The sequence below is a fragment of the Telopea speciosissima genome, chromosome 9, assembly GCF_018873765.1.
Source record: "Telopea speciosissima isolate NSW1024214 ecotype Mountain lineage chromosome 9, Tspe_v1, whole genome shotgun sequence".
Taxonomy (NCBI): domain Eukaryota; kingdom Viridiplantae; phylum Streptophyta; class Magnoliopsida; order Proteales; family Proteaceae; genus Telopea; species Telopea speciosissima.
The window spans coordinates 59,904,334-59,914,276 of NC_057924.1; positions in this window are offsets into that span (position 1 = coordinate 59,904,334).

Here is a 9,943-nt window from a genome sequence, read left to right on the forward strand (position 1 = left end):
CGCGCCGTCCAAATGGGAATTCATCCATGTGGTGAGCTCCGGTGTTGTGTCACAAGATCTGTAGCGCACCAGGCACTACAGAGGAGCCCAATTCATTCATCAAAGCTTTGGACAAGGATTGATACCTATCTTTAACTAACCTTAAACACGCAAACAGTTACTAGCTCGGCTGGTTGGAGGCATTGCAAGTTGAGTGCATGCCCCCCCCAGGAGGTCAAGGGATCGCCTCTCTTGGATTGTATATTGTGCCAAAAAGGCACCCCTCTCTCCTCTCCCCTCCCCTCCCCTCCCCCCCTAGTTGTAGATTGTGGGCTTGTGTTAGCCTTCCCCCTTAGCTTGTAGTTGGCCTGTGGGCCCTTGAGTAGGATAGATAAAAAATAAAAAAAAAACCTTAAACACAGCCCATGAGTTTCAGCGATTTGTAACCAAAGGGATTGATTGAAAAAAATATCATCTAGAACTGGTGAAGGAAAAAAGAGTCTAATCACATAACAAAATGGAGATTAATTGTTTAGGCTATGTTTCCCTTTCCAGTAAGTGTACTATTTCTTGCCATTGAGAACGACGGTTCACCCGCCATCCTAGGGTTCACAAACCCCTCCTGATACCCTTTCTTGCGCCGCGGTGAATGAGATGGAGGAAAACTCGGTCCTATTTTTTTTTATGAAAGTATGTATTAAGGATTAAGTTTTCCTTCGCCCATGGTGATTTGACTTTATGAATGAAATCTAGAAGAGTGAATGCCATCATTAACTCCTGCTTCCTATTATCAAATGTCTGAAATATCCTCTCTCAGCCCAATCGAAAGGTCAAAACTTGTGGATGAAGAGATTCTCTTGTCATGCGTGCATCTTAAAAGAAAAGAATTCATACTTACAGATAAACAAACATTTTGTTTAAATTTATGAGGGTGTATAGTCATCAAAATTTTCAGAAAATTAAAAAATTTCAAGCAGAGAAGCAAACAGATCCCAGTGACACTCCTCAAATTCCTTCCTTTTCAGCAGTATCACCAACTGAGCACAGTCCATCCCAATCCTCTCTCTTTCACAAACTTAAAGGCTTCAATTGCTGAGTTGCAGTACCCTGAACCTGTTCTTGCAAACCATTGTTCTACATTGGCACATGTTAGAATTGCACACCAGCAAGCCTTCTATGTATACTTATCAGAGCTACCATCAGTAATTATCAAAAAATATGTATTTATCAAACATTTGAGGTTAAAATATTACCCAATTCAGAAAACCATAAGTTTCATTTTTGTAGAATTTGAGATGGGGTTATCACTTTCTTTGAAAAAAGAGAGGAGTTCCTGGCATTCCATAAGGCAAAGGCTAATTAAGAAGATTCCTTTTGAGATTAGGTAGTGCTTTATTGCTTTGTCAAGGATTCTGGCTAGATTTCAACTAACAGACTAACAAGTTGCAAATGGAATAAGAAGTGATAAGTTCTATTATAATCCCTAAAATATAAGTCACATTCAACCCCAAAGTCTTTTAGAAAAGTCATAGCTTAGGAGAATTTGCCAAATGGATTTATTTTCCTTGTTTCATGCACCAATGGCATAAAATTTCAACCATTTTATTATTTTTGCAAGTTTAGTTTTAGTGAATTACTATCCTTCAAACATTTCCATTCAAAGATTTGAAATTTTGGTATCAAGGTAACCCTAAGTCTCAATTCCAAGAACTAGTGAATGGCTTGGTCTTGTACATGTTTCCATAATCAAACCTGAACAGGAATAAGAATGTAACCCAAACCAAGAAAGAAAAGAGAATAAGAAAAAAATAGAGGCGAAACGGGTCATCCACTTGACCCGCACCATTTCTTTGTCAAGTTAGGATCCAGGACTAAGGATCAGACCCAAGAAATAGAGGTTTCTGGTCAAGCCACTGGGGGGGGTCTCCATATGGTTGGTGGAGACTGACTCATTCATAGTTGACCCTTCACAACCAAGCACATATGAATGAATTAGTTGTTAATGATACCTTCTTGATGTGATCATTAACTTAAATTATCTCACTAATCTATGGCTATCTGCCCAAAAGTGATTGGCTGAGTCACAACTTTCTTGTCTTCCACGTGTACCAAGTGGAATTAGGTAAAACTTCACCATCAGTTGATCAAAGTTTATGTCCAAGTATCCAATGTCCAATTCTTAGGTAACCTACATATTAGAAACATCCATCAAAATTTTCCCAAACTCCAATCAAAAAATTAGTTATTCACTTCCATATTATATGTTCAACTTTTGAGTAATAAAAAACAATACAATTCAAGAAATTAAAATAAATTTTCAATGTTATTGTTTGATTCATAATGTTTGGCTAATAAAAAATAATACAATTTAAGGTAATTAGTTTTTATTTTTTTGAGTTACACTACATATAAGTAGTTGGGTTAGTTGAACAAGAACTTTTTCTTTCCATGAAATTTTGTCAAGTTTGGGAAGTTTCAATTAATAAGGCCCCATTTGAATAGATGTGACATAAAATAAAATTTCTATTAGCAAAGTGAAGTAAAGTAAACAGAAAAAATTAAGGGGGAGGTTCTATGGTTGGTAAAGCAAAAAAGCTTGTCCATCGGAGTCTTGGGCAAGGAAAATTATCCTCTCCAATTCCTTTATGCTCGGCAGTGCGGTAGTGGTAGGTGGAGATGCCGACATGTGGCAGTTCGGATACATGGCAGTGCTTGGATGTCCGAGCTGCCATGTGTCGGCATCTCCACCTAGCACTGCCGCACTGCGGAGCTTTAGTAATTGGACAGGATAATAATCCGACAGGGCTGGGGCATTTCGGGCACTACAAACAATAAGGGAGATTTATGACCTTGGTTATTCTCAACCATCTGATCTACTATGCCGAGTAAAAAACTTTTGCCCAAAATAAATTATGAAAGCACATTTCAATGAGGTGTTTGATTAGAAGTAAAAGTAGTAGAAGAAACATGTGGAGATCACAACATATAGAAAGTAGAAATGAGGAGCTAGGGTTCAGTTATCTTTTCACAAAACAAATGAAAAATAATCATTTAAGTAAAATATTGCCCAACAAGAATAAGACTCTGCCCACAAATATTTTCATTAAAGCAAAGCAAGTGAAAATGGGTTTTCAATTTAAATTGTGTTGGTTTTGTTCTTTTTTTTTTATGAAGTGCTTTTATTATTTATTTATAAAATTATTCACTAATTTTCATTCATTTAAATTGTGTTGGTTTTGTACCCAGTGCACGAGGCTCCTGTCACTGCAAGGTCTGGGGAGGATCATAATGTACACAGCCTTACCCCTGCTTTCACACAGAGGCTGTTTCCATACTCGAACCCGTGACCTCTTGATCACAATGGAGCAACCTTAACTGTTGCACCAAGGGCCGCAAGGTTGATTAACTATTTTTATGACTTAACTCATCACAATAATTTGTCTAGATCTATCATTATATTCAATCAAACTTGATTCACCCAAATTATGAATCAATTCAAGATGATCAAGAATCAGTTCAAGTGAATCAATTCATCATTTTCATTGGTAGGTTTGCTAAATTTAGCAACTACTACTGTCAACACTCTAGCTGCTCATTTACCCTAGTTAACCTACTTCATTCTATTTCTAAATCCCTTACCACCCAACAAAAAAACCTTTTATCAATCCAATGAATAGTCTGCATTTTCTTTCTTCAACATCTTTTGCTTTTGGATTGAAGGGAATAAGGTATCAAACTATACTATTGAATATTAGGCATTACTAATTGTTGTATTAACTTAGTAACAAGAAGATTGGTATTAAATTTTTTATATTCTTTTGTGCATTTAGGTCTTTAATTTTGTTTGGACTGCATTGTGGTAAATAACTATAGATTGTGTCCTTAATTCTAGGAGTTATTGGAAGTTGTTTGCAATAAATAGGAAGAACAGAAATAATTGTAATCACATAAGGGGATTAGGATTAATTTGTATCTTGATCTAGCCCTATAAATTATCAATGATTTCTCCCCTTTAAGGATTTCCACCTTCAGAAGTAGGAAATAAATGAATTAAAGTTCCATAATTTGAGGACCTTCACAGTAATCAGTATATATTAATGGGAAAATTGTTATGATTGTATAAATTAAACCCTTTTCCTCACCATTTGTTTTCATTCCATCTCTAAAGTCATGGATTGATGTCATGGTGATTCTTAATGATTCATATGAAATCAGAAGTCCCCAGAACCTAAAGTAGTCAAACTTAATAAAATAAGTTTGTAACTCCAAATGTAACAATTGAAATAGCATCTACCAACTATTTGATTTTTCTTTTTCAGTCATTGATACCATCTAATTGGACTAACTAGCCATGGACAACCACCAAAATATGTGCAAGCAACATAACCAAGCATCCTAATACTTTGGGAGTATGGTTAATTATTTCAATTTTTTCCCCTTTTCTTTTCATTTTTCAATTGATTGAGTGCAATACAAATTGGTAATTTATGATTTGTCCTATATCCCCTCCCTTCATATAAAACCAGATTTAATTCATCCTTCAATTTTTTTTTCCAAGTAAATTTCCTAGAGGTAAAATAAAGTAAGGTAATAAATAATATTTCCTCTACTTAATTTTATGGTCTATGGTGCACTTTGGGTTATTAGGAGTTTAATTTACAAGAGATCAATTAATGGAAGAGGTAGAAATATTTGGTGATGTTAATAAATATGAAGAAGGCCATGGAAAGATCTTAAGGTTTCATCACAATCTTTGGGATGCTAAGATTTTAGAAAGTTAAACTGAAATGGGCAGAGTGGTCCATGATTGAAGAACTCTCAATAATCTAAATGACATAGTTTGGGAAACTCACTCATTGAGAAAATGTTTCTTTCTATTCTACACCTAGGTCTTCAATAAGAGAGAGAGAGAGCTAAATTAATTCAATATTTTATACTTTATAAAAAGTAAATTCAAATGCTGATTGACACTTCATAGCAAAAGAACAAAAGATTTAGTTACAAACAGAATTTTCTCTGCAAAAAAACAGGAATTGAAAGAAGACAGTCAATTTTAACTGCACTCCCTTTCCAGATATTTTGTAGTCTAAATTTCTCCCATTTTTTTCTACATAAATTCCCTGAAAAGATTTTTTTTTCCAATCAATTATACTAAGTTTATGAGAAGCATTCACCCAAAAAAAAAAAAAGTTTATGAGAAGCAAATCAAACAGGCTTGCAAAAGCACAAATGTATGGGGATGCATGCCTGTTATGTTTACACTTTACATACATGTCTACAGCAAAGAAAAGCTGAGAATAGAACCAAGAGAAATGAATAGAGAGAGAGAGTTGCAACATTTAAAATTACTGAAAATGATGATAACCCATGAAAGAGGAAAGAAAATAAAGTGAAGTGCAAAATGGAGAGAATTGCAACATTTGAAATTACTGAAAATGATGATAACCCAGAAAGAGGAAAGAAAATAAAGTGATGTGGAAAATGGTTATGGAATGATGAGAAATAAGTACCTGTTTTGTTGAGATCATGAGGCCTGATGCAGAGAGAATCAAGCAAATCAAAATTGGGAAACCTCCATTAATAGAAAAGTAAGAATCCTTTGTTGGTGGTGAGTGATTGAAGCTGCAGGATGACCTAATTGAGCCATGCCTAAGAAGCTCAATTGATGATCAGCTAAGTTCAACTACAGTATCTGAATTATACTTGGGGTCAACCTCATTTCTTGCATCTTAACAATCTTATTAATGATTGTATGATATATAGTAAAAGAAACATGTATGAAGATGAAGAAATAAAGATCATAAACTACATAATCATGCCGTATCGGGCACGCAGTTTAAAAGCGAACTTCGCCGGGGTTTCGAGTCTTTCAGACTCTTGATATCCATTGAAAGAAGACAGATAACTAGAATACAAAAACCATGGAAGAGCTCATCATCTACAGAAAAAAGCCAATATTCCTATCATCCATCCATCATTAATCCATGGACCACATAACAGTTGTGACATCTATGGATTTATAAGAACACAACTAATATACCCAAAAACATCAATAATATGCAATAGGGCTGAAGAGTACTAACAAGATATGAATCTAATAGATTTCTAGGTCTTCTGTGTGGTGGTGTAACTGCTATAGATAAGATATTGATGAGTAAAATCAGAAAACCTAACCATCATCTAACCAGATCATGCTGGCAGCTTCAACCTCTCAAACCAACACACCGGAAAAAGATCGATTCGAACCCAATATTTCAGTGAGTTAGGACTTTCTTGGAGACCCCTTTTCAGAAGCTTCAAGCTTTCACTCATAACCTTAAATAAGGTGAGCCTGCAGCACAAGGCATGCATGTTATTGCAAGGAAACACTCGTGGCCCTCTTCCTGATCTATATAAATGCACTTCCATACATAATGTTTCCAATTCTCTCTTACAGCTATTGAAAGTGACCTTTACCTCTCTCTCTCTCTCTCTGTGCTGGGAATGGGTTTTCTTCTTGCATTAAAGTTTTTCAGTTTTTTTTCTGTATATGAAATGTATGTATTAGACAAGTTGGTGGAATCGGTTGAGGGCATCCTTTTGTCTTTAGCTTTGGCCTTTGGGTGGTTCTAATGTCGTGGGTGTCACGGTTGACAAACAATGACATATAGACAATAAGCCCCAACATAGGAAGGACCACACCTTTTTTTTACTTGATTATTTATAGATCACATGGTTGGCTTTGTAATCTAGCTCAAAGAGTTGAACCCTTATTTGATTAATGTAGTTGTGGTGTTGGGAGTATGATTAAAGTTTTTTTTTAAATTAGGGTTTTACTTTATACATTGTTTGGTCCCATTTGTGTTAAATTGTTCAGTTATGCTCCTTCCCCTTTATTGGTTGACTATAGAAAAACAATGCAGAATGTCGATTTTGCAGAAGAAATCAAAGGGAAAGAAAAATCAAGCACACACAAGACAATAGATTTTACGTGGTTCACCCCCAAGAAGGTAGGCTACATCCACAGTAGAGCAATAGTCCAGATCCACTATTCTATGAAGTAAAATACAAAAGCTGTCTCACCACCCTCTCATCTCTCAAAGAGATAACCACTATATAAAGTTACAATATAGAGAAACCCAACCCACGAAAGTACAAGATTGCCTCCCAGAAGCCCACCTGGTCTGGTGCGATACTGAACCAACATATGGTGAAATACATATCAAATCAAAGGTCTTGACTAGCTCTTTAGGAGTCAGTGCCTACAACGATGATGTATGCATTTTTTAGCCCTTTTGGCTCGTCGAAGCCGAAACAGCCTGCTGAAGATTCAACAGTACGTACTTTCTGGATTAGAACTGAGGAGATTAGTCTTCACCAATAATATAGATATCTGCCTATGTCATGTTGGCATTGTATTTAGATTGGTTGGGTGTAGATTCATTTGGTCAATTTCATTTTATATCCCTATCCAAGTAATGTGATAGCAGTTTACCAAACATTAGCTCAATATGAAATACTAATAATTAAGATGTATTTTATTCAATATTAGTGTAATCATACGTGTCTGTCTTATCATTATATTTGTTTAACATTGGGGGATAAAGTTAATCCTAGTTGAAAATCAAAATTTGTATATTTTTTTTACGAATTTTATCTTCCTTTTCGAGGGATAAACAGAAAAAAATTGAAAATCTCGCACTAATAAGCTTATTAATGAAACAATTAGGATAAAACCATTCAATGGACCAGGGGATCTACCTAAAATTTTTGATTCTAGGTTAAAGAACTTGACCAGTTTCAATCAATGAATGGATAAGCAATGTTTTTATATATTTTTGTCATGTAATCTGACAAATATATGACCTAAGGTCCCTTTCCCTATCTAACTTATCCTTGTTCTAAAAAACATATATGAGAGAGAGCCCTATCTAACTTATATTTGAGAGAGAGAGAGAGAGAGAGAGACTAATGAATGACCTCTTGTTTATGTGTGATGCTTATTGCTCAGCTAATCAAGTTGACCCATTGAATAGTCAAGCTCTCTTCTATTATAAGAAAGATGAGAGAAAAATTCAAGTAAATTATTCAGTAATTTGATGGGGCATCTTAAACATGGATTCCTTAAAATATGTACTTTATCTTAGCCATTAAAAGTGGTTAAGGGAATTCAATCGGATTTTGATAATTATGGATAATGTGAGAAGACGCGTTCTTTTAATCATTTTATTTTTTTATTAGTGGGGAAATAGAAAGTTAAATGTAATCAAGAAATCAAAAGTCATAATTTTTTTATACTTCAAATTTCTTTCTCAAGGTGAGGTAAACAATCATCACACATTAACCTTAATTAATTATTGGACTTATTACCTAAACTTTATCAATCTTTCACTTGCCCTGTATTAAATCTTGATCCGAAGTTTAATAGACTCCTTTTTGTTGAGATCACGAGGCCTGGTGGAGAGAGTATCAAGCAATTCAAAATTGGGAAACCTCTATTAATAAACAGCACTCCCATGCGTCTATCTCTCTCCTCCTCAAAATAAGGGGACATAGGTATCTTTTCATATTAGGAGGAGAGAAGTAGACTCATGGGAGTGTTGGCATAGGCCATACTCCCGGACAGAGTTCTGTTTCCCAAATCTTATTTAGGGTCTCTGATGCTTAGCTAAGTCCATAGCTTGAATAGTCAGAATCTTTTCTATAATAAGCAAGTTGAGAAAATAACTCAAGCAAAACCATTGAGTGAAGCTTTGGGGATTCTCTCTGTTCAATAGGATTTTTTTTTCCCAAGTTAAACTCATTTCTTTAGTAGTATAAAGATATAAACTTGAATAATAGCTACAAAGGGAAGTCAAATGAATGAATGAAGGTGATTAATTCTTATAATACTACAGTTTTTATTTGGTATTTCTTGCAAATACCATGTAATGTTTTAGATATGAGGTCTTCATACATATGAATGCTTTTAAATTATGTTTTCACATTAACTTGGCTAAGAGAAGGTGTTTAAAGGAATTTCCATGGGCTTTTGATTATTAGGTTTGATGTGATTAGGCCCATGGACAAGCTTGTTACTCCATCTTGTGACACTGTCTATATGTCCCCTAAACTGATTGTGACATAAAGTGAAATTAAGTAACTCTTGATTACTCTTGATGGTGGGTAAGTAGGTATATTTCCATTAAGGATGTGATTAGATCAAATGCATGTATGAGATTAATATTAGGGAGGAGATAATCATGCCGACAACATTGTCGCTTAACACATGTTCGCGATGCCGTTTTGAATTGGGAAAGACATTGAACCAGCTTCACTTATGTTCAATCTTCTTTTCTAAAGCAAACCACAACCCGAAAGTAGGTGCAAACGCCCTGGAAAGGCATCAAAATGCTGGAAACATTTTGACAGCTTATAATCCCTTTCCCTCTATACCTGAAAAGCTAAGCTGCCTTCTATAGTTGCATGGTTGTCTTTTGAGTAGCTGGCTTCTGGAAGCCCAGAAGCAAAACTGCTACAAGCTTCACCCAAATAAGCCTTTCTACATGCAATGCATGTACAATTTTAATTTGGTCAGCCTTATACTTTGCTAAAACAATCACCAGAGATGGAAACTGCCCAGGTTAACCATAGGTTGTTGGCTATGTGAAGCTCAAACCCGAAATTATTTCCTCTCCCCCTAATTAGGCAGGGAAAGGGTCCAGCAAGCCTAATCCTATCCAATATTTGGATTGTTTAGGCCCATACATATTTTGGTCCCATGATTCATTACACTGAGTCTGGGCTTTATAACAACCCAAACTCACTTTAGTCGTATTCACTTTAAAATTTCAGGACTACAAGACAGCCTTTCTCTTGCTTGCGGAGCAACCAGACGAAAGAGAATCAAATTTCAGGAGGTTAGCCCAACAAGAGTCCTTGGACCAAGTTTCTCTTCACGTGGGTGAAAAAGGATTCCTTTATCATGGCCATCGGTACTGTCGGA